Below are 24,407 nucleotides of genomic sequence, written 5' to 3'. Positions count from 1 at the left end.
CCTCTTCACATAACCAGGCTATGACTCTACCCTCATCTGTAAAGTGGGGAAATTTATGAGTATCAAATTCAATAAGAGAGATGGGAGGCATTCATATGCAGATGACCATTATCTTCCATTGAAATCCTATTACCAAGGAGGTAATAGTTATTTTTAACAGTCCACTGAATCACTGGAGACTTGGAAGATAAGTACCCATTTCTATGTATTTCACAATATCCTAATTTTTTCTCGAATGACTAAATTATTTCTGAGGAAAACTTAAAACATTCTCACTTAACTGATTTTTTAAAAACAAGGATTCTACTGACTTCTAAAGAATTTAAAAGAACTTTTAGTTTCCCAAATTTTTATTCTTGAGTCAATTTGGAGCTACTTCCTCTGATCATGTTGGTTATGAAGCTGATTTCCCAGAATGAAAAGGTGTCGGATATTCCAACTGCCATATCTGATATTTCTATGAATCTGTATAAAAGAATAGAAATCCAATCTAATGTAATCCACCCCAATTCAGCAAACACCAATGAGCATTCCAGGGGGTTCCTGGTACTGGGCAGGGGCTGGAGAATAGAAAGCTGAGCTGGCCATGGGGCATGTTGTGACCTGGGCAAATTAGTTTGCTTTATCTATTAGAAAACAACAATCTAACATTAGTGTTGTAAGACTTCATGGCCTGTCTTTAGGAACTCATGTTCCTTGCATAATACTTGTTTTATCTTAATAATAACCACATGAGATAGATATTCATTACTGCTGTCTTCCAGGAGAGAATCCCAAGGTTTATGAAAGCTGAAAGTTGCTTAAGGGACGGACCTCAGCTAGTTTATGGTGGGGACAAGATCCACACACATCTGCATCTATGCAGACAAATTCTATGTTGTCTCTTCTTTTTTTTTTTTCTTTCTTATACCACACTGCACCCATCCTATGAAAAACAAAACATTCATCAAATAAATTATGGTCTTACTTTTGTGTTTTAATATGGAACAAATAATATTTGTTTCTTCTTGCCAAGTTCATTGCTATCCATCTGTCTGTTCTCATGGCACTTGAAAAGCTTTGAACTTCTTAGAAGAAAGGAACTGTCTAAATTCAAGGTATTATTATTACGGTTGTCACGATTAGCCAAGACAAATGGAAAGTGGTGAACAGAGCACCTCTTGTCTTACTAGAACTCTTTAATTAAGAAAATTGGTTATTTTCATTCCCTGTAGCTATGGAATGATTAATGCAACACAGCATAATACACTCAGAATTTAAGACACATCTCACTGAGACCAAATAACAACTTCACTTTCCTGAAGAGAAATGAATGGTGGCCACGTTGGACTCCACAAAGATATTCCATTTGTCCAGTGAAATATCATGCTTGATTATGCAAAATTAGACATAAACCATTTATTTACAGTCTAGGTATCATAGAGTTAACTACTAAGACTAATTTTGATTTGTTTTTTACAGGTGGAAGTGGGGCGGGGGGAGAGAAAATCATGTTGGTTTCCACAGCAAAGAGAAGATAGCAAAGAGAAATAGCGGCTAAATAATTCATGCTTTACCATACAATGCCCCTTATGGTTACAGAAAGTGGACAATGTACAGTTGTTAATAAAATATAAACAAAGAAAAATTGTAATGAAAGAGATTAAATAACTTACTTTGTCTCAGCTACTGATCTTACAGCTTCTAGTGAAGGCTGTGGGTGTAGGTATTCAATTCACAGACTTCCTATTTTTTTGGCGGGGGGCCTGGATTGCCACTTAACAGCTAAGCTGGCAACACACGTAAACTCTCAGAGGCTCAGTCTCCTCATCTGTGGGACGAGGAAAAACTACCCACCCCATGAGTTTCTATGTATAAAGGATATGACTGAATATAGATTCCAGCTTGAATAAGTGAATAATAAATCATAAAGATGCTGAGGCTGATGATGGTCCTTTGGCACAAAGCTTTAACCATCTGTCTAAATAGGCCAAGAAAGCATTTCTAAACCACTGGCCCGTAGATTCCACGGGCTGGGGTTGGGTCTCTGCCATAGCTGTGGCTCACTTCGTAGGAATTTGGCTATGGCTCATGGTCACACATACAATTCTTTCATTCCATCCCAAATCTCTAGCCTGGCCTGTACTGGGCAAGAAGTCATGAAGCCCCAGAAGAAGGAGGCTTCTTTGCACTCTGTCATTTACATGCTTGAAGAAAAGCCACCTGGTTCTTAGGTTTAGCATTTTGAGCCTCAGGTTCTCCTGTGACTTGGTAGAGTGTGTGTGAAGCTACCACCATCTATGGGATTCCAGGGCCATCACCATAGGTGTAAGGGGGGTATAGCTGATAAGATCAGAGTCCTGATAGACTCACTTCTGTGTATCTGATTTCTTTTTTATAATCAAGATATGATTGAAATAGAAGGTATATATTGAATGTGTACATCTTGATGAGACTGAAGAAAAGTCAAATGTAAAACCACAAGCAATGCTATAAACATAGCCATCATCTCAAAAAATCTCCTTTCTTTTTTTTTCTTTTGTTTAATAAGAACATAAGGTCTACTTCTTAAAACTTTTAAGTGTATAATACAGTGTTGTTAACTATATGCACTAACCTACGCAATAGCTCTCTAGAACTCGGTTATCTTGCATAACTGAAGCTATGTACCATACTTGACAAACATCACCTGAATTCCTCGTCCCCCACCCCCTGGCAACCACTGTTTTACTTTCTGCTTCTATGAGCTTGACCATTTTCAGTTCCTGACATATGGGATTGTATAATATTTTTTCTGTGTCTTGCTGACTCCAATTAGAATGTCTTCCAAGGTAATCCAAGCTGTAGCAAACGGAAGGAGTACCTTCTTTTTAAAAAACTTTTTGAGAATTTTAACATGCAAAGATACTTGTGCCATTTTTGCAACTATTGAGATGATCATGATTATCCTTCAATCTGTTAACATGGTGTACTGCTCTCATTGATTTGCAAACTCTGAACCATCCTGGCATCCTCTGAGTAAATCCTACTTGATGGAAGTCCCTTCGATCTTGATGCTCCCCCATCCTTCCCTTACACACCCTCTGCCTTTCCCCACTAGGACCCTGGCTCCATCCTGTTGCTTTCCTTTGAAGACAAGTAAGGGGAGAAACTAATATTTTCCTGATTCCATTCTGGGAACACAACTGTGGATCTTCACATATTTTATCTCAGAGATAAAATATATGCAAACAAACCTTTTTTAGTTCAGTTGATACTTGATAACATCACTACCTTCTCAGAGTAAAACTCTACGGCTTTATTATGACGTATGATATCCTGACCTCCTAGAGGCTTTAGAAATGGACATTGCAGAGGATACTAAAGAGCTGGAAAAGGACACAAACTTTATCATGCCATAGTCTATAAATACTGTCAGAACCTTAGGACCCTCAACAATTAAACAGTGCCAAGAGATGGCATGGCCCACAGGATGATGACTGAACAAGGAATGGACTGTCACTCAATCACCTTGTCATTTTTGGTAAATTGTCTCTCTTTGAGTGTCAGTATCATCATCTGTGATACAATGAACTTCAACTAATTCAATGATTTAAAATTTAGGTGTAAGCACATATATATTGCTTTCTTTATATAAATGTTCTTGGCATAAGCAAATTGGCATCATAAATCAAAAACATTAAAGAGAGTTTCCCTGCTTGAAGTTTGACGGTTGTAGGGTTCAAGGCTTCACCCACATACACCACCACCCTTCACCTGTGGTTATGAATTTCAACACCCCTGGAAGAAATGACATCAGAGACCTTTTCCAACTTAAAAGTTCTTACGGTGACTTCATGTAAAGGCAGAAGCTTAGTGAAAGTCAACATACACACAAGTCTACCTTTCTGCTTTCCTGGAAAAACAAAATGAAACAAAATAAAACAAAACAAAGGAATAATTGCATAATATATCTCAGGTCAAAGTAGGGTTAGTCTTTAAGTGTAGTTGAAAACCTTGCAATTATGTTGGAAAGAGTAGACTTCAAAGGAAGTCAAGAGTTGAATTTGTGAAATCAAATTTTATTCTGTTCTTTCATCCAAAATTTGAGCATAAATGCTTCTAAACTAAATTAAAAGACTCTGGAAAGCCAGCATTCCATGCACCGATTTCTCAGTGCAGTGTTTCTGTGTAGGTCCATTAACTCCACCGTATTCATGTGAGATCACCAAGTGCTTTGACATAGTGGGTGTTGCATAAGCAGTAGACTTGAGAGTGAGGGGGTCATTCTGCCAGAACTCTGACCTTGCCACCTGTTTGACGGATATTCGGCTCTTCCCGATTCATAGTTAGCTCTAAACATATCTGTTAAATGAATGGGAGAATCTAGTAAAATGAGTCACGTCACTGAAAGTTCTTGGTGGCTGCAAGAGCCAAGACCTAATGAGAGAGAGTCTAACAATTGACAGGGATGGTTAGCCCTGGCCAGTTATATTGTCACATGTGATTATAGGGACATAAGACTAGAGAAATAGTTCAGGGGCTCAGATCATAAATCCCAAAAGTGAAAGGGAGAACTTAGAATTTTTATGGCCACAGGAGTAAGGGATATGTAGAAATCAAGTCTCTGAGGGCCATCTTGAAAATTAATTGCTAATCTGATCCATTTAAGAAAAAGCAAATATGTATATTTTTAAGATGTAATGTGCCTCCTGTGGGTGATCAGAAATTCCCTGGTTTAGAATTTGCTCATCCGTTATGCACTCTGAAATTTTGGTTTTGTATAGGCAAAGGCAGCAAAGAGTGTTCTCGGAACCCCAGTTCTTTCCTCTTTAGATTATGTATTATTCTCACTGGGTTGAATCAGTTCCACATCTTGGCTTTGTGATTTCAAACTACGTGGAATGTATGTGTAATCTGAATCTAGTTTGGGGGTTAGGGATGGTTTCTAAGGTCTTGTGGGGTGTGTTGTAAATACGTTTACAGAGCACCAAGACAAGATTTCTCTTGTGTTCAGAGAAGATCTGATTTCAGAGGTATCTGCTGACAGGAGGGTTCTGAGGGAAACTAAGTCTTACTTTAGTGAGGCTAGAGAATCAGTGTTGGATTAAAAATTAGTTTTAGTTCTTTATAAAGGAGTGAGAAGCCTGAGAGTCTTTATCATATAGAATCTGTTCTACTAGAATATGGTCTCCAAATACTACTGATTAATAATGAAGTTTCTTGGACCGGGGTTGTGGCTCAGTGGTAGAGTGCTTGCCTAGCATGCGTGGGGCACTGGGTTTGATCCCTAGGACCTCATGAAAAAATAAACAAATAAAATAAAGGTATTGTGTCCATCTACAACTAAAAAAAATATTTTAAAAAAATGAAGTTTCTTATTTGATCAAATGAAGAAAAGAACTGCTTAAGTTTTATAAAAAGTGCTTAGATATAAAATGGAAAATGATTGTAATGAAAAGAGTGATGGAAAATGATAAAAATTAAGAAATTCCACGCTTTCTTAAAAAATATATATATTTTTCCTATATGTCCAACAGTTTATTTATTTTTCATGCTTTTCATTATATTTATATAACAGTTGAGTTTATTTTGACATAATCATATATGACATAAAATTTCACAAATATTTTATTTATTTTTATGTTATTGTGAATGGGATAGTTTTCATGTTTTCTTTCTCTGCAGAATCACTACTGGAGTATAGGGAAGCTATTGATTAATGAAGGTTGATCTTGTACCTTGCTGAATTTATTTATCAAGTCTAGAAAGTTTTTTTTGGTGGAGTTTTTTGAGTCTTTTAGATACAGGAGCATTTAATCAGCAAACAAAGATAATTTGACTTCTTCTTTTCCTATTTGTATTCCTTTAATACTAGATTTTTATCAAAGGTCTTTTCTGCACATTTTGAGATGATTATATGATTATTTTCCTTAATTGTAATTATGTAGTGAATTATTGATTTGCATATGTTGATGAAACCCACTTTATCATAGTGCATTTAATATATTCTCTTTAAGAAAAATTGGGCAGGTTATATGTGTCGAGAAATTTGCAATGTCTTCTAGATTTTTCAGTTTTTTAGAGTATATCTTCTTGATGTGTTTTTGAATGTGGTTTGCTAATATTCTATTAATGATTTTGCATCAGTGTTTATCAGGGATATTGGTCTATAGTTTTCTGTCCTTGATGTGTCTTTGTTTGGTTTTGATACAGGGTTATACTGGCTTCATAGAATGTGTTTGGAAGTGTTTCTTCCATTTCAATTTCACGGAAAAATCTGAGGAACACTAGTGTTAATTCTTCTTTAAAGGTGTGGTAGAACTCAGCTGAGAATCCATACAGTTCTGGGCTTTTTTTTCTTTTTTTTTTTGTCAGAAGCCTTTTAACTGCTGTTTTAATTTCATTGCTTTATTGTGGTCTGTTTGGATCCACCCACCTTCCCACACCCTTGGTACCAGGGATTGAACACTTGAGCCATATCCTCACCGTGTTTTATTTTGGTTCTTGCTCACTTATCTAGGGCCTCACTAGTTGCTGAGGCTGGTTTTGAACTCACAATCCTCCTACCTCAGCCTCTTGGTTGATGGGATTACAGGCATGCACCACTGTGCCCAGCCTGTTTAAGTTTTTTATATCTTCATGGTTAAATTTGGGCAGGTCATATGTGCCTAGAAATTTGCAATGTCTTTTAGATTTTCCAGTTTTTTGAAGTATAAATTTTTAGAATTGTTTCTAATGATCTTCTGAATTTCACAAGCGTCTGTGGTGATAGCTCCTTTTTGGTCTCCAATTTTGTTTATTTGGGTCTTCACTCTCTTCTGTTTAGTTTGTCTTAGGGTTTATCAATTGCGTTTATCTTTTCAAAGAATCAAGTCCTAGTTTTTTCTTGAAGAGAGTATATTAAATGCAACAGCTTTCCCCCTGTGCCTCAGGTTGTCACTGTCAACATGGTGCAAAAATAACAGCACATGAGGCCTTCAAAACTCTGTGTGTGTCGGACTCTTTGTCCTCAGATGTTTTAGTTCTCAGAGTTCTCGTGTGTGCTTCTATTGATGAGTCCCATTATATACTTCTGTGAACTTGTCCTATCACTTCTTATTTTCTGCTCCAGCCTGATGTCCATCAGCTTTATTCTGATGTGATATGAAATAGGTAAGTGCAGTTTTTAGAGCTGCTTATAAAATAAGCATTAAGTCTCTGAAATTGCGTATAATATGTTTAATGCCATCTGAGAGGCAAAACTTCAGTAAAGTATATGAACATTTTTTTTTAAAAATTTTATGATATTTAGTGAACATTTAGTTTTACTGTTCTTTTATTTCCATTTATTCCCTGGGTCTGAATATTTGTTGTTTTGAACATTTAGTATTTCACCTACATGATGAATGGTGAATGACAATTTTTTAGGTTTATTTTAACAATGGCCATATTTCACTGTAGAAGACCATTGATCTTAATACTGGTGAACTCTATTTATAGATTGCCTGACAGATCCAACTGGTTGGTTACAAGGTTCTTCCATTCATTCTTCCATTGACTTAAAGGCAATATGTAGTTCCAAAACTGAAACAGCAATAAAAGCCTCATTAAGTTCTATTATTGCAAACACAAATTTTTTAAAAAAAGACCAATGCCATAACATATATCTATCTCAATCACACCAAGTGGAAGATTGCAAATAACCTGAAGTGACAAAATGGAACATCTGTCACTTCTATCCAATGCCACTGGCTCAGTTTCCACCATATACCATTTTTAAAAAATGACACTAAGCTGCCTGATCACACTGCATCAGACCTTTGTATTTGTTCACATCTCCACCAAGAGAAGTCATGTGAAAATTTCTGAAATTGCATTTTCCCTGGGAACCAATCTCCATTCAGGTGCTAACACCAATGTTCATATAGGATCAAAAGGGTAAAGTAAGACTTTTTATGCTCAAGACTCTATTATAAAAATATAACAGAAACATTCTCGTCTAATAAGCTGAGTAGCAAACTAGAAATAAAAAAAAAATCCAAGAAAGCTCAGATTTAAGTCCCTTGAAACAGTCTGGTATGGAGAACTGAGTCCTGGACTTGATGTCTGAAGGCCCAGGCCAGTGGAGACCTACAAAGGATTGAAGGTGCGACTTCCTAGCCCTGAGACAAAAACAAACAAAACAAAACAAAACAACAACAACAACAACAACAACTAAAACACCCCTCTTTCTCTCAGCCTCTTTCTCTCTCTAAAAATGTGGAGTTTGAATGAGATGCTCTAAAGTCTATTCTAGTCCTGGAGCTGGTTGTGTTACCTCAGCACAGAGGGTTAGAATGAAGTCCTGCTTCACTAAGGAATTGAGCGGGGCCTACTGTGGCTAATTTAGACACAAAGCATAGGATGAGAGCTAACAGGACCTTCCCTTCACTCTTTCTCAGGCTCAAGGATACTTTTCCCTTTTCAGTGCTGCTCCCAATTGTTGTCACTTCTCAAAGCAAACAATTAACAAGAAGCATCTTAAGTTCTTTTTTCTTCCTTATAAATAATGTGCTGGAGGATCCTGAGTTCAGCACAGAGGCCTGCTATCATCTGGCTCTCTGCCTCTTGGGCCTGAATGGTGTGCTGTCTCCAAAAATTCAACTGATAAGGCCCCATCCTTTGCTTGTTCCCTGGACAATACTCTGAACCCATTATTCTTTTTGGGGGGTGCCGAGGTATTGAGGATTGAACTCTGGGGCACTCAACCACTGAGCCACATCCCCAGCCCTATTTTGTATTTTATTTAGAGACAGGGTCTCACTGAGTTGCTTAGCACCTCGAAGTTGCTGAGGCTGGCTTTGAACTCATGATCCTCCTGCCTCAGCCTCCCTAGTCACTAGTATTATAGGCATGTGCACTATGCCTGGCACCCACTACTCTTGAACCCATGGGTCAAGATAGCCACGATTAGGAAGAGATTAAAAAAATGAAAATAGTTATAGTTTGGTCCATTTATATCATCAATCTCCTTTTCACATTGATAATACCCAACTAGAAAATATGAGAACAGATAAGATTTGACTCATAATGACAATAAAAAAAAACATGAACTAGCTAACTTATGGAGAAAATGATAAGATCTATAAGAAAAACACCCGAAGAACACTACTGATTGACAAAAGAGTACTTGAATAAATGAAAATGAAGAGATGTACCTATTTTTGGTTGAAAAAACCCTCTACTGTAGAAACAATTATCCCTAATCTGTGGTACTGATTAATCATCAATTAAAATCACAACAGGACTTGGGGAAACTAAAAAAATATATTTAAAAATTTAATTCAGATGAATAAAGATATGATAGCTAGAAAATTAGGAGTGCCTTATTAAACCAGTTATTAAAATATTTTAGAGAGTAACAGCACCTAAGTCAATGTGGTATTTACTGATGGGAAAAACTATCCAGTAGATTAGTGGACCAATACAGAAGCAGTCCTAACCTTGTGGGGAATTTGACATGTGATACAAGCTGGGGGAAATACTTAATAAACGGTACTGGGAGACAGGGAGACCATGCTGAGTTTTATACTCAAAATTTTGAGACAGACCAAGTATTTAAACGTTGGAACAACAGCAATATATGAATAAATCATAAAACTACTTATAAGTAATTTGGCCTCACGGATGGCGTGGGTTTATAATGAAAGTCAGAGAACATAAATGAAAAATATTGATAGATGTAATGATATTAAAACATTGCCAAAGGAAGACCTTATCTTTTAGAAATACGTAAATGGATTAAGTAATAGGCTGTCTGGGATTGGCTTCAAAAGAATTCAAGATTAGAAGAAAGGAGATTCAAAACCAAATCAAGATTGTCCACAAATGGAAACCGTTGAAGCCGGGCTGGCCTGGGGGTCCATTTATGAGGCTCTTTTCTTTGTGTGTTTGAAATTTTCAACAATTAAAGAAAGTCTTTTGGGTGGCTAAGAAGCAATCTTAAAAGGTTGAAACTCCATGCTAGAAAAAGTATTTATAGTACCCATAGTTGCAGAAGGGATAATATTTCTAAGTACAAATAGATATTAACCAATTGAGTGAACAAAATCACTTTATACAACTAAAAAAAGTTATGGCCAAGGACATGAACAACAAACTAGCAAATGCAAAAATATTAATAACCAATATATACATGAAAGATTTCAACTTCACCAACACAAACTCCATAAGGAATTTAACACATCAGGTTGGCAAAGATTGAACAGGTTTAGAAAAACAAAAAAGCCCTGAAAATAATGAGAGTGCAGATAAATGAGGTATTTCCTATATGGTTGCTGGAGCTCTAAATTGACCGAAACTCGATGTTTGCAAATCTAAAGTGTAAAAATATACATTGACATGCATCTCTTACCCAAGGAAATGTATTTGAAGAAAGTATTGGTGCACCAATGGTTAACAAATAGGTAAACATTAGGATATCTGTTGAAATGTTCTTGCTAATATAGAAAAGTTAGAAGATGATGTCCATCAGTAGGAAACTGGATAAATTCACAACTGTATGGACATGGGATGGAATAGTTGACAGGAATGAGATGATTATGTAAATCCAGAGATGGGCAAGGAGAGAAGTCCGGGTCCTGTACTTGAGGGAAAAGGCAATATTTGAATATCTGTATTTTCCAAGTGACAGAAAAGAATAAACCTGGAATTCACATGTGCAGGCATAGAAGGCTATCCGGAAGAGGGTCCGTCAAGTTATCAAGCGTGACCACTTCTTATTGGCAGGATTTCTGGTCATTTTCATGTCCTTTTGTGTTTCTAAGTACTGTATAAGTTGGTAACAATTGAGAAGTGTAATTTGTTAAGAGCCAATTTGTTAAAAATAATTGATTTCATGTGTCTGCCTACTCCAGGAGGTATGGAGGTGCTGAGGGGTGGAGAGTATATAATTCATTCATCTTTATTTTTCTAATATCTGCTGGCACCTAGCTGGTGCTCAGGTGAATATCATAGGATTAGACTGAATTTTACCTACAGTCTTTCCTCGACATTCACTCAGGCAGGGGTATGTTGGCATGATATGTGATCTGTTTATTTCAGCATTTTTAAAGAAGTTAGAGCTGAATGGGACTTCTTTCCCTTTATTTTATTTGTTTATTTATTTTTATTAGTTGCTTAAGACAATACAATGATCTTGACATATCATACATTTGATTCAAATAGGGTATGAATTCTCATTTTTCCACGTGTACAGATTGCAGGATCACATTGGTTATATATATCCATGTGTATACATACAGCAATCCTAGTGTCAGTTGGATTCTGCTGCCCTCCCTATCTCCCCTCCCCTCCCCTCCCCTCCCCTGCCATCACCTCTCTCTACCTTTCTTTGTGGGTGGGGAAAATATAGTTTGGAAAGATGAAATGACTTAGGATCACACGGCTAGTGATATTCTGAAGGTGAGCTCCATAAGAGCAGATGTTTTGAACAGCTTTGTTTATTTATATATGCCCAGCACCTGGAACAAGTATCTGGAACATTGTAGATGCTCAATAAAATCTTATGAGTGGATAAATGAATGCATCTTTCCACCACTCTAGGTTTGTGTGTATTTTTTTCCCCATTAGGATTCTTTTTCTTGTGTAAAATAGGTTCTCAAAGTAGATTGTATATGAATCTTTCCTTTTCTCATTGAAAGCAAAGATTGTCCTTTTGGGAGGTTTATAACAGACTGTTAGGATCATTAACATTATTCTTGGCAATAGAAATATTTTTAAGGGTGGCTCTTTGTTTCCTTCACCGTGAAAATTCATGGAAACAGCTAGAAATGGCTCAGACCTGATGCTTCATGGGTCAAACTTGGTAACCCTGCACCATGGAGAATAAAAGCCAGGGTTGGGCAAAGATACCCTCTCCAGAGCTGAAGGAAGACCTAGATGCAAGACTGGTTTTAGGAGGTCAATGAGGAGAGTCAGAGAGGGTAGCACATCCCAGGGTGTTTCTGATAGCATCTCATCAGGGTATCCAGGACCCAGGAATCCAAGTGACCACTATTTAAGAGGGAGTTTGAGGAGCATTGGGAGTTCTCCTCAATGTTTGGGGAAAACTGAGTGGAATACGGTCTGGTGAAAATGGCCAGAGAAAAGTCATGTAGAGCCCCAGTGTCTCCCCAGAAGGAGTGAGATCTAGGGTTGGGCCACTCTAATTCTACCAGGTCAGGTCAGGGAATGAAGGCACAACCCTAAGGGCAGGGTGAACAAGACCAATGGATACTGACAGACCGTGGAGCTATGTAGGTGCCTGGAATAAGGGATTTAGAACTTGGTTATAATTTCACCAAAACCCCAAATCTACCCATCCACATTGGAAGCATGGCATAATTCCAAGCCCTGGTGCCTTGGAATAAAGTGGGAAGGTTGATAGGGAAGATTAGCTGATACACTGACTTACCTCGTTGGCACTACCTTTAGAACTGGGGTAGGAGCAGCTCGGCAGGAAGAGCACCCTGGGGAGGTAGTGAGGCTGTGAGGACCACTGGCTGATGTTATCAATCATCCATCATTTAAACGGAGGTTTTTTCAGGCTACCCAAGAATCTGTTGCTGTTTATCTCCAGGATATAGTTATTGTTTACTTCTAATTAACCCTCATATCATCTTTTGGGCAAGAAAAATATTCCTTGGAAGGCAGTCAAAGGAAAATATTGTGACACATATGAAGTAGGACTGATAATTTCCGTGTGATCTAAACATAGCCTCAAAACCTTATTCCTTTGTCTCAGTATTTTGCATTTCTTTCAAAGTAAGGCTGCCATTTCTTAAGTGTGTGTGACAGAGCCATCGTCTAATCCAAGCATCATGGACAATAAAATAAAGCCATCAACAAGGTGTGTGGACGGGAGGAGATTGGAACTACTACTTCATTTTACGACAGACTTTAAATCAAGTCTTGACTTTGCTTTGTTTGCAGGACTCCTTCCTTCTCTGGAAGTGGGCTCAGCTGGGTCTCTGTGACTTCTCTGCTTTGGAGGCAGCTGGCTCCTGAAACTCAGTTCCCTAGGATTTCACAGGACTCCCACTAATGACTTTAAGTGAATACTGCCCACACTGTGTCATTGAAATTGGGCACTGTCAGTGAAGCAGATGAGTCAATTCTAAGGATTCTCCAGGGGAGCGGCTCAGAGCCTCTCTCACTGTCCATGGCACATCCTGTTCACAGCTTCAGCCCCTGGAAATGCTTTGATTCAGCGGCAAGTTCGGGCTTTCAAATACTGCAATGGGCCTTTGTTGGCGACCGTTCTGCCTGTGCGCACAGAGGGCTCATTCTTCCACCCAGGGGCAGACGGCTGCTGATGGGCCAAACCAGTTAACACTGATGTTGCTCCTGGGGGGCAGAAGTAAGCGAGCAAGCTCGGATCAGTGTGGACCATAAAGGGACCATTTATCTCCTCCCGGCTCAGTCTCCTCGTCCCTGTGCATGCCACCTTCCATGAGCCTCGCGTTCCCTGGCCTGTGAGCAGCAGCTCTGACACACTGAAAAGCCTCCGACACTCCTCTAAAATAAATTCCTGAACACACAACAGAAGGTTATGCCCCAGTGTCCCTGGGGGGAAATGCTTTGCAGAGAAAGTAATGTCATCACCCCCCTCCACACACACACACCCGCCTTCCCTTTGATCTTGCAGTATTTACCTGTGGCTTATTGATACCAAGGCAAACTAGGTATGGAACATTCAGCTTTGAAATAGGTCTGGTTCCCCAATAGGCAACTCTTTGAAGTCAGATCCATTCTGTATTGTTTATTGCCCTTTCAAACATACCCACATGTATTTCTAAGGCCAAGGCTCCTCTTGACTCTTTCGAAAGGAGGGCTGGCGTTTGTTGCCATATTGACCATCCTTTGATATTTTTTAAAATGAGAGAAATAATATCTCTGGAGTCCATTTTGTCCCACTTAGAAATTATTTTTAACAATATATGTTAAGGGCAATTTTACATTCTCCCTGTCCCATTACTATCTTCCAAAACACAATTATATGTCAATTGAGTGACTCAGAACTTCTTCTGCCCGGGTAATAAATCATAAGAGTAATGGGTAAAAAGAATTTGTCATTGTTCAGTGTGTATACAGAGTTATGTGGCATATAACCTCAAATTTCTTTCAGATCATATATAAATACATAATAAAATAATAATACTCATTAGTCAACACCAAATATAAGTTCCAGATGTCTGAACATCAAAGTATTTATAGGCCTATAGGAACCGCCTTGAGACAGGAACTGTTCCTCAGAAACAGGCCTGGAAGGAGGCGAGCTACAGAGCCCTCCCGAATTCTCTGAAACAAAAGCTATTCTTGTTTATACATAAATTATGAATGACTTTTTAAGGGCTGACTCATTGGCCAGAGCATGTGCCTACAAATCCGGTTTCACAAGAGAATGGGAGCTGACTGGACCAACAGGAATTCTACAACAGATCATTTTTTCCCAGCTCGCCTCTAAAGCAAGTCGACTTGTCTGGAGTCTCAGCCACTGCTCTTGTTAAGGCACAGCAGAGCCTGTTGCTTTGGCGGGGAGCCCTGCCGAAGTCCGATGCCACTTGAATGGCCCAGCGGAGGCCGCCTGCTTCAGACACAGGGTGGGCCGGCCCTCTTGAGCTAGCCTGTGCAAGAAGGGACGTGACAGCCCCCTTCGGTGGTGGGATTTGAGTGTCTGGTTGAAGGTGAGATCCTGGCCTGAAGCCCCTCTCTCGAAGTCCTTGCAGTTCCCAAATCTTTTCCCTGGGTATTTGCTGGCCTTGGATCCGCAGCAAGTGTAGAACAGCCCTGGAGGCTCTTAGTCAACTGTGTCATTTAGTCACTGCCTGACCTTAAGAAAATGAGCTGACTTTTCTCTTAAATTTCTCATCCATAAAATGAAGAGTCATACAGAATAACCTTTCAGGTCCTGTCTAACTCGGATGAGCTGTGATTCAGCTTCCCTGTACACCAAAGGACATAAATAAATGTCTTTCTTAGTTCATCAACACTCTACATTAGACCCCAATGACCAATATTATTAATGAGTGGCTTAATTAAGCATGACTCAATATAAAATTTCACCACTAATGTCAACCTCCCAGACTCCAAGTGTTTCTCTCCTGTAAGGGGGAGCCGGGGCAGGATGCAATGGTTATTTTCTGAGCATTGAATAGGACAAGGTAATGCCTGGACAACTTGTCAGCAACACAAAATAAAACTCCTATTATCCTTTTCTGCCTCAAGCCTTCCTGTTGCACTTTTTCAAAGAATGAAAGCACTTTTTCAAATGCAGTAATTCAAACCCTCCAAAGATGGATCATCTGTAACTATCAAGAATTGTGGCTGGGAACAGTGGCGCATGCTTGTAATCCCAGTGGCTTGGGAGGCTGAGGCAGGAGAATCGTGAGTTCAAAGCCACCCTCAGCAACCACGAGCTGCTGAGGAACTCAGAGAGACCCCATCTCTAAATAAAATATAAAATAGGGTTGGGGATGTGGCTTAGTTGTTGAGTGGCCCTGAGTTCAATCCTCAGTACCCTTCCCCCAAAAAGAATTGTGAACATGAGTTATCCATCCTGATTTTTCTGCCCCCTTGGTGATTTCTCCAACCATGGGAGAAAGGTCCCACTGTTTCATTCTTGGAGTGCTAAACAGGGAATGGGTATTTGAGTCTGAGTGCCATCCGGCCTCTTGGGGAAACTTGTTTTATGTGGAGGTGACCACGCCTCTTTTTCTCCTTTTTTTTTCAGATGGAATTTGTTTTTATTGGCTTGCTTCTCCATGGAAAGGATTCTGAATTTCTTTTGATAAATTTTAACTGATACAAAGAGGTAACGGTATTTGCTTATCAGTTTTTAATTAATACATAAGCAACTGCAAATATCCACAGCCAACATGGAATAGAGATTATTTAAAACTTACAGCTCTGATGTTGCACAATTAACAATAAATCCATTATTACTTGATGTATTTTCTCAAACAAAAACCACATGTGACTGGGAATTTAAAAACTGAACAGACATTGGCAAATGTTTTCCAAATATAATACACTATCCTGACAGCTAATGCATCAGCGATGTTTACTCCAGCAAATGTTTCCAATTTGGAGGGAGGAAAAAAAATGAGTGTCTAATAATAATCTCTTAGATTTGAACACACGCATGGCGCTTTACAGTTGACAAAGCACTTTCAATATACACTTCTACTCAACCGATCCTGGAAGCCGCCCTGGGAGGTAGACGGAACACGTATTATGTTTTCATCCAACAACTTGGACTTCCCCCATCTTGTGGAGCTTCTCTGCGTCTCTGTGATTTCACACGTGTTCTCCTGGAGCCCTCTGCTCTCTCCCTGGCTCCATTTCTCATCTAGCTAATTCCAATCAACTCTAAGACCCGATGCAACTGCTGCCTCCTTTCAAACAGTCTGGAAGCCTGCAGCCAGATTTAGATGCCTCCCTTCTGTGCCTCGCCAATACCCCAGGAAGTAGGGTGCTGTCACGCTTTACTGTCTGCTTCTCTGTCTTCCGAGGCTGGGCACCAACTTTATTAATTGGCTTCTTCTTATTCACTTGACGTCTGCGATATCTGCCACGGTCCCTGTTGTAGAGTCAAGAGAGACTCTGTGTCTGTTGAAAGGGTGAATGTACTCTGTTCATGACAGGAGAAAGAGGATGCTGACAGATACAGGAGTTTTGTTCAACGTCACTCAACTAGTGAGGGACAGGGGTTGAACTTCCATGATTGGTCTCCCAGTCCAGTAGTTTTCCATTAATGTAGTACCATGTTTGATCAAATTAAACCATCATGGGTAGAACATAACGGTCTCCTGGGGCATTCTCCTTAGATGTACAAGGAGCCATTGGTGAACAATGTGCTGGCTTCTTATTTCTTTATTCATTTATTTTTTAACTAAGTATTTACTCTCTATTTTCTTCCACCTTCAGGAAGCTTAAAATAAAATTTCCTTAAAACAAAGATAAAAGATTAAAAAAAAACATGGAAAATAAGAAAGACAAGAGAGAAAACACTGAATCAGAAATTCTAGACCAGGAAGAATGACAGTAATTGAGTTTCAAACTTGCCCTAGAAATTCCTGGGATCCAAGTGGAAAAGGAAACACAGTGTGCTCTTATTATTATGGGGAGAGACAGAGAGAGAGAGAGAGAGAGAGAGAGAGCGCTCAAGCGAGCCGCGCAAGAGAGCGAAATGTTGCCTCCCAGCATTAAAATATAAGAAGAACTTATTGTATGGATATTCATTCAAATCCATGAAAAGTATAATGAAAGATAACTTTACCTTCAGCTCACAAAACAGGAATTCCTTCATTAAACTTTTATCTCTTTTATGTCACACATTTTTAGGGATTGGGACAAAGATTCAAAGATGAGTAAAATAAAACTCTGCCTTCAAAGGACCTCAGTCTTCTAACAGCAAAAAACTAACACACAGCTAATGAGACCTATAGGGGCAGAAGCCTTCTGAACAGATATTTCTTCCAGCAACATTAATAATATGGAGAACATAATGTTAGCATTCCCATGAAGACATCTGTCTGAAGAAATTTAATGAAAGCTAGATAGATATAAATATGTTGATATGTTGCATTTTGCTATTAGTATTTCTACTTTGGACTTTAAAAAAAATTACGAATTGACAAAAATTAAAAAAAAAACGCACATATTGATGTTCAGTTATAAAAGAATTATTATTTATTTTTGTTTGCATTTCTTTACAATACAGAATTAATGTATTAAAATAAATACATTAAGTTAATGTATTTAATTCTTCCATTTAAGGTCTGCGTGCATTTTACAATTGCTGTTCAAAATAACAAAGTATGTGCTTCCCTGCTCGGAGACATCTTTTTCAGCTAGAGACTCCACAAGGAAGCAAACCCAACAATAAATTGTCTGGCCTCAGAAAACATGGCTGGAGTGAAAAGTCCACATTTTGTTCCTGTAATTTGTAACGCACTCAGAAAATCCCCAAGTTGGCTCCGACCCAGCTGACGACCCCTGCAGCACTGGACTCATAATGGGAAGCCTATTTATCTTTTATTACTGGTAGCTGGAAAAGCCTAGCAACTATTTTCCATTGACATTCCCTCCAGGATGGAGAGCTGTTTTTCCTAGATTTTCGTGTATTTTTAGGCGGTCATCTTGGGGAGTCTGGCTTTGTATCAAAAGTGTTTTTAATTGAGGAGGTCCTCCCTCAGGCTATTGGTAGAAAAATACATTCTCTGTATGTCCGAGTCTATTTTGGGGGGACACGGCTGGGTTCCAGTTCTCCATCTCTTTGCCAAGCAACTCCTCTTTCATCTTACCATCCCCACAGTGTGCCTGGCAAAAGGAAGGAAGGCAAATCTCAGAGCCGGGATCACGCTTCTAAACGGCTGGCTCAGAGTGGCAGGAGTTAACTGTGGGTCACCTACCCACTCCATTGTCTTAGCTTCCTCTCTCTGCTGTGACCGAAGGACCCAACCAGCACAACTGTAGAGGACGAAAAGCGTATTTGAGAGCTCACGGTTTCAGAGGTCAACAGAGGGCTCTATTCCGCTGGGCTCCAGGTGAGGCAGGACATCATGGCTGGAGGGTGTGGCAGAGGGAAGCAGCTCACATCATGGTGACCAAGAAGCAGACAGACTCCAGTCACTATATACCCCAAAGCCATGCCCCAGTTTTCCTCCAGCCACACCGGTCACTTCAGTTAATCCCACCAGGGATTAAATCAATGGTTGGGCTAAGGCTACAACCCAGTCATTTCTCCTCCAAATCTTCTTACGTTGTCTCATATGTGAGCTTTTGGGGGACACCACATCTAAACCATAACACTCGTTGTTTTTTTTTTTTTTTTCAAATTTATGAAAACAGTGTTCATGGAGAAGCAAGAACATTGATTTTCTGGCAAAAATAAAGATTGGTGGTCTCCACCTTGAGGGTTGCCGTTGGGTAGAGTTTGGGGATGTGTTTATTTAAACCTGACTCTGCCCTGAGTTCTTCATTTGCATGATTTGACTTTTCTTAGAGGCAGACCTTGCCCATGCTTAGCTTTGAGTTCAAAACACTTTGTTTTATGGCCCATGCTGGGCGTTTGCTCCTATTGCTTCATGCTTCATGCTATGAAGCAAAGCATGTTGAGTTATCAAGGAGAGCCCATCTTGATATTTCGTCATTTTTGGAACAGCCTTTAGCAATCTGGAAAGCACTGAGCAAGGACTCTCTGCTTTCACTTGTCTCTTACAGGAGCAAAATGGGAAGTGGCAGGGACCAGTAGGCTGTAGGTCACAAGTGTTATGGAAGACATGTTAATATGTGATCTCATTTACAACTCTGCAGGGAAGGAAAGAAGATTCCCATTGTCTAGTGACAGATATCAGAGGTCACCCAGCCTGTAAAGGTCACACAGTTGGTAATGGCTAAGCAAGGCATGGTCAGAAGTAAACAGGACTGTAAAGCCTGTGTTCTGTCCTGTTTGCTAGGTGGCCCATGGATTCCCCATGTGTCCAGGCACCAGGGCCTTCCATGATACATCTTTAGGGGAGTAAGGGATATTGACATGTTCCCTTAGCAGTTTTCCATAAAGGGTTCTTTTCAGGGTAGGGTTATCTGTAGAGCAGAGCTTTAGGTTAGATTCCAGCATGCATCTTTATAGGGAAACACTGATTCACTCAGTTACATTATTCAGAGGAAATTAAGAATGAGAACCATCAATAGGCAGTGGAATTCCTTTTTAATGAAGCCAGAGATGCCACAGAAAAAGCAGTTGGGGAATTTCATAATGCTTTATTCACAGTGTGCTTATCTAATTCTCGAGTTCTCTTGTCCTAGTTAAGAGGACAGGATAAAGGGTGCTACACCCACATAGTTTCGCTTGAAAAAGGGACATATGCTAAAGTCAAACCCGAGGTACTTGGCTGACACAGTTTGTTGGGGCTCATTCTCCTCAGTTGAGGGCATCATAGTTCAACATAAGAGTTTAGAAGCCTAGATCTGGGCTTCTGCGAGTTTAACGGCTGCACTTTGTAGAGAGTCATTTTATTAAAAGGACTTCACTCTAAATATTGCTTTTAGCAATATGATCTTTTTCTCTCATTGATAATAAAATGATTCTGAACCTGGTCATAAGCCAAAGTTCTAGAGTATTCTGCATGATCAGTCAGCATGCATATATTCTAGGGTTATGTTCACAATATGAAAGAAACCTCTGCTTTGGTGTGGCCTCTGACCATTAGAATGGACCCTGGGCTTTGGGCATTTGTTCCTTGGGAGTCACCCGTTGTGACTCTGGGTACTGGAGCTCTTGTGAGGAGTCTGCTCTTTGTCAATCTCTGTCCAATCTCTGCTGTTGACTGCAGAGCAGATGTCCTTGACAGGCCACAATCAGGAGGCGGTGCTCTTTGGCTCTCCATCAACGTGCTCCAGATCCACGACCTGCCTGGCTTCCTATCCCCACAGCCATGTCTGGGCTACCGTCCAGGGGCTTCCTGGTCACCTCTGGAGCTTCAAGCTTGTCTCAGCTACTGGGACCAAAAGAAGAGGGAAAGATGAGTTTCAAGAAATTGAAGTTGAGAGAGTTGATTCAGGGACTAGGATTCCTTGATTCAGTGACTATCCTTGTGAGAATCTTCTAAACTGGAGTGTGACCCTGTTCTGGCCCGTCTTCCTAGTGCAGCACTCCCTGCCTGCACCCTAACATTGCCGTCTTCTAGTCTGTCTGCCTCCTGGGTCCCTGTGGATTTCTCCCAGTGTCGTTTCCCCTGGCTTGAAACTGGTCCCCACATCCTCCAAAAGTCCAGGGTAAGGACTTCAAGCTCTCAGCATGAGCCCCCTCCAGAAAGGATTTCAAAGCCCTTTCTTCATATCAAATGTGGGAAATAAAAGTCTGTTCCTTTTATAGAGTAAATTGGATTTGCACGTACAGGCATCTGTTGTCTGAGGATGTCATGAAAGAAGAAAGTGGCATGTGTCTATGAGAGAGGAACAGACGGCGTCTTCCAAGATGGGAATCTATGAATTCAGTGGAGACACTAAGACAAATTTTAAGACCTTCTCCTGGCATGTCTGATTCCAGAAAGACTGTGTTCCTCTGGAGTAGTGCAGCCATTTATTCCATTTCTGTAGTGTTCATGTTTGCCTTTTAAAAAATTCCTATTTATGGAAATTTCAGCCCTGCAAAACCATAGGCAGATAAAAAAAATAGATTCTCTGACACCAAAGTTCAATCTGTTTAAACCACTGATCTCCCCTCTACCATTAAAATAATTTTTTAAAAAAAATATTCCCAGTTTGTGGCTTCACTTTGGTCACTTCTATTGCTTCTAAACTCGGTTGTGCTATTTTGAAAAAAAAAAAAAAAGCATTTTACCCAGACCTATTTTCCTTGTCAACTGCCTTTGCCACAAAGGACTAAATGTGTCTCTGTAATTATAAATAGAGCACAGTTACAGAGAAGTTTTACTAGCTACCTTAAAAGAAGCATGGTTATTTTAATGAGTAGAATAATTTAACATTTTTTGGTTGCCTTTTTTTCTACTCCTTTTTCAAATTAAAAAAAAATCCTTCATTAAAAGAAATGCACACCATTTCTAGGACGTCAAAACATCACAACTCTTTAAAATAAAGCGACTAAAGAGAAAGTCACACTCAATTCAAAGTGGGCTTTGTGTTTGATGAAGCAGGAAGAACACTGGATTAGAAATTAGGCAATGTAAGGATTAGTCCTTGGTTACTACTTATTAAATTAAGACTTAAATTCTCTGTGCTTTAACTTTTCATTTGCAAAATGTGGATAATAATTCTTCCACCCCATAAGCTTGTAAAAAGGCTCAAGGGAAATAATCTTTAAGAAATTGTACCAAGGAGCACAAAAGGCCATTTTAGAATATTGCCAGCACAACTTAGTAGACAAGGTGTGGGTTTTCAGTCAGCCTGTACAGTAATTGCTATTTCTGTTAAATAATAAAGCTGCGTGGCTTGCCCAAGTTAACTAACCTCTCTGAGCCTTGAATTTCTCATCTGTAAATATACAACCTTTCTGGGTGAGAACCTAAAACAAATATACAATCTCTCTGGAAAGAGAACCTAAAAACAAGTAGTGGTAGCTCTCATTACTTTTCTACATGGAGCGGGGCATTCCTGTCGGTATATCCAGGCTAAAAATACACTCTTCCCTAGACCAAGCACTCTTGGAACATTCGAGTCAATAACTTTTCTCCTTTATTTTATTTTATGAAAAATTGATACTATGGGCAAACTGGTGACTCCCCGTGTCATTAAGTTCAGAAATAAATGTACTCCACCATGAACTCCCCAGCTTGTCTCCGCAGGCAGCTCAGAGGTCCAGTCTGCAAGTGAGCCGAGTGTGTCTTGGCTACAGGAGCATCCCCATCTCTTAGGGACGGGGGGGCCCAGGCTTGGTGACTCTCAGTGAGCTGCGTCTAAGGATTGTCTTTACTTTGCTCCACCAGGCCAGTGTCACTGGCAGCTCAGCTGGGTGCAGCCGTAACTCAGTGGGGTGCAAGTTTAAGTAAGACAGGGAGGAGGGTGAATGGGTGCCAGGGATGGGGGTGGGGGCAGAGTGTGGCAGACAGCAGAGTGTGTGCCTGTCAGGAAATGGCCATGGGAAGCCCAGCTGATGGGTGCCAGGCAGGATTGCAAGCCCGACACCTCTGTACCTTGTTTGTGTTGCCCAAGAAATGTCACAAAGTTGAATTTTCATATGATATTTTCCAATTTTAAAAATTGGCCACGAATGGAAACTCCTGTCCTACTCTGCAGAGATTAGAGGTGGCCCATGGCCCACCTGTGTATGTCCTCTGCTATGCAGCTGCGGACCCCAGTGACTACTATGGGGCAAGGAGACATCACCTTTATATGCATGAACTTGGGTCATTTAGAATCATAATTGCCTTCAAATGAAAAAAAAAAAACAAACACACAATCTCTCTGTAGAGGAGATGCTAGCAATGAAAGGATCCAATATCTTTTCTGTTTATGACCATGAAACAATTTAAAAGTTTAACAAAATATAACTCCCCTTGACTATTATCTCTTGATAAAAAATTACAGTTTTTTTTTTAGCTATCTTCCTTTAGGATCAGGAGACTTCAAAATAGGACAGGTAACCCATCTGTGCACGCAAGACACCCGATACCAGTCAGTTTGTGGAATGGAATGGAAAGGTCTTATCCAAATGTGATTTCCATCTGCATCAAGTCGTTCTGACTTGAAAACCATCTATGGCCAACAATTTTCAGACCGGCTGGAGTGGAGCCCTTGGGGTACGTGTGCAGAGAAGCAGTGTTTTGGACCCTCCACCCCCAATGTCTTAGATTAGATAGAAAAGGAGACTGCTCATTCCTGTATGTAAAGGGGGGAAGAGAGAAGTTCATCTGATTGCCAGCAAATTCCTTGTTTGGAATCTCACTGCCGGATAGAAATTGGACTCTCAGAAATTATTTACACCAGTAATTTTTAGAACATATTCTGAGGTCTCAAGAGAAGCTTGGAGGACCTCCCAGGATGCTGATCTCTTAAACGATGGTGTGGTACTTACAAGAGAATATTGGTGATTTGAAGGAAAGGATTCCATTAATCCAAGAAAGAAAACACCACTGGTATTTTAGTTGAAGAAACAGCCTGTGGTCTAAATTGCTCAATATTACCCACTGAGGAAAGTCAAACGAGGTCACAAAACTGGCTTTGCTGACCCTAAGCTCTTCTTGCACTCAGCTTGCACAGTTAGCTACCTTTAGCTAAGAATTCGCACCTGACTTATCTCTTCCTGAAGGTCCTAAGGCGTTTCAGTTGCTTTCTGACAGATGAGTAGTTTGAACTGCTTTGTTTTTTATAAGTTTGGGTAATTTTGACATTTTTTGACAAGGGCGAAGCAGCCACCAGTTAGCACATCAACCACAGGCTATGTAGACTCGGTTTTCTTTGGCTAGTAGGCCCCTGGCTATAGCAAGTCCCTCTTTGTGGCCACCCCCCTCGAGGACTGTGATTGGCTGGGAGGTGGGAGATGGGTAGATTCCAGGGGTGTGTTGAGTGTTTCACAGTTGGCTGTCTGGAGTGGGGTAGGGGGTGACCTTGATCTGTACTATTTGCCTATTTGCTTTGTAAAAATGAGATACTGCTGAGCAAGAAGTTGGAAAGAGATGCACATATTTGGCTCCAGCACACAATCGCACATTCTCCTCTTCTCAGGAGCCCACAGACCCCAGGTTCACCCCCAGTTCTCCCCTCCACAGTCAGTCTTTTCCTTCTTCCTTATTCCACCCCCCCCCAAAAAAAAAGCCAAGCCAATGCTTTGACATGGTAACCACATCAAGTGGCTGATGAAATTAAAAGCATCCTTATTATCTGGGAATTCAGCAATGTGTTCCAGGTGACACCGTAGGCATTTCCTCCCATTCATCCTTAAAACCCCACAACTTTCATGGATTTATGTTTTTAACCATTTCTCA

Source organism: Marmota monax, unplaced genomic scaffold, assembly GCF_021218885.2.
Source record: "Marmota monax isolate L192 unplaced genomic scaffold, Marmota_monax_Labrador192_F-V1.1 WCK01_AAM20220418_F8-fsc00020, whole genome shotgun sequence".
In the NCBI taxonomy this organism is placed as follows: Eukaryota; Metazoa; Chordata; class Mammalia; order Rodentia; family Sciuridae; genus Marmota; species Marmota monax.
This window is presented reverse-complemented; position numbering follows the sequence as displayed.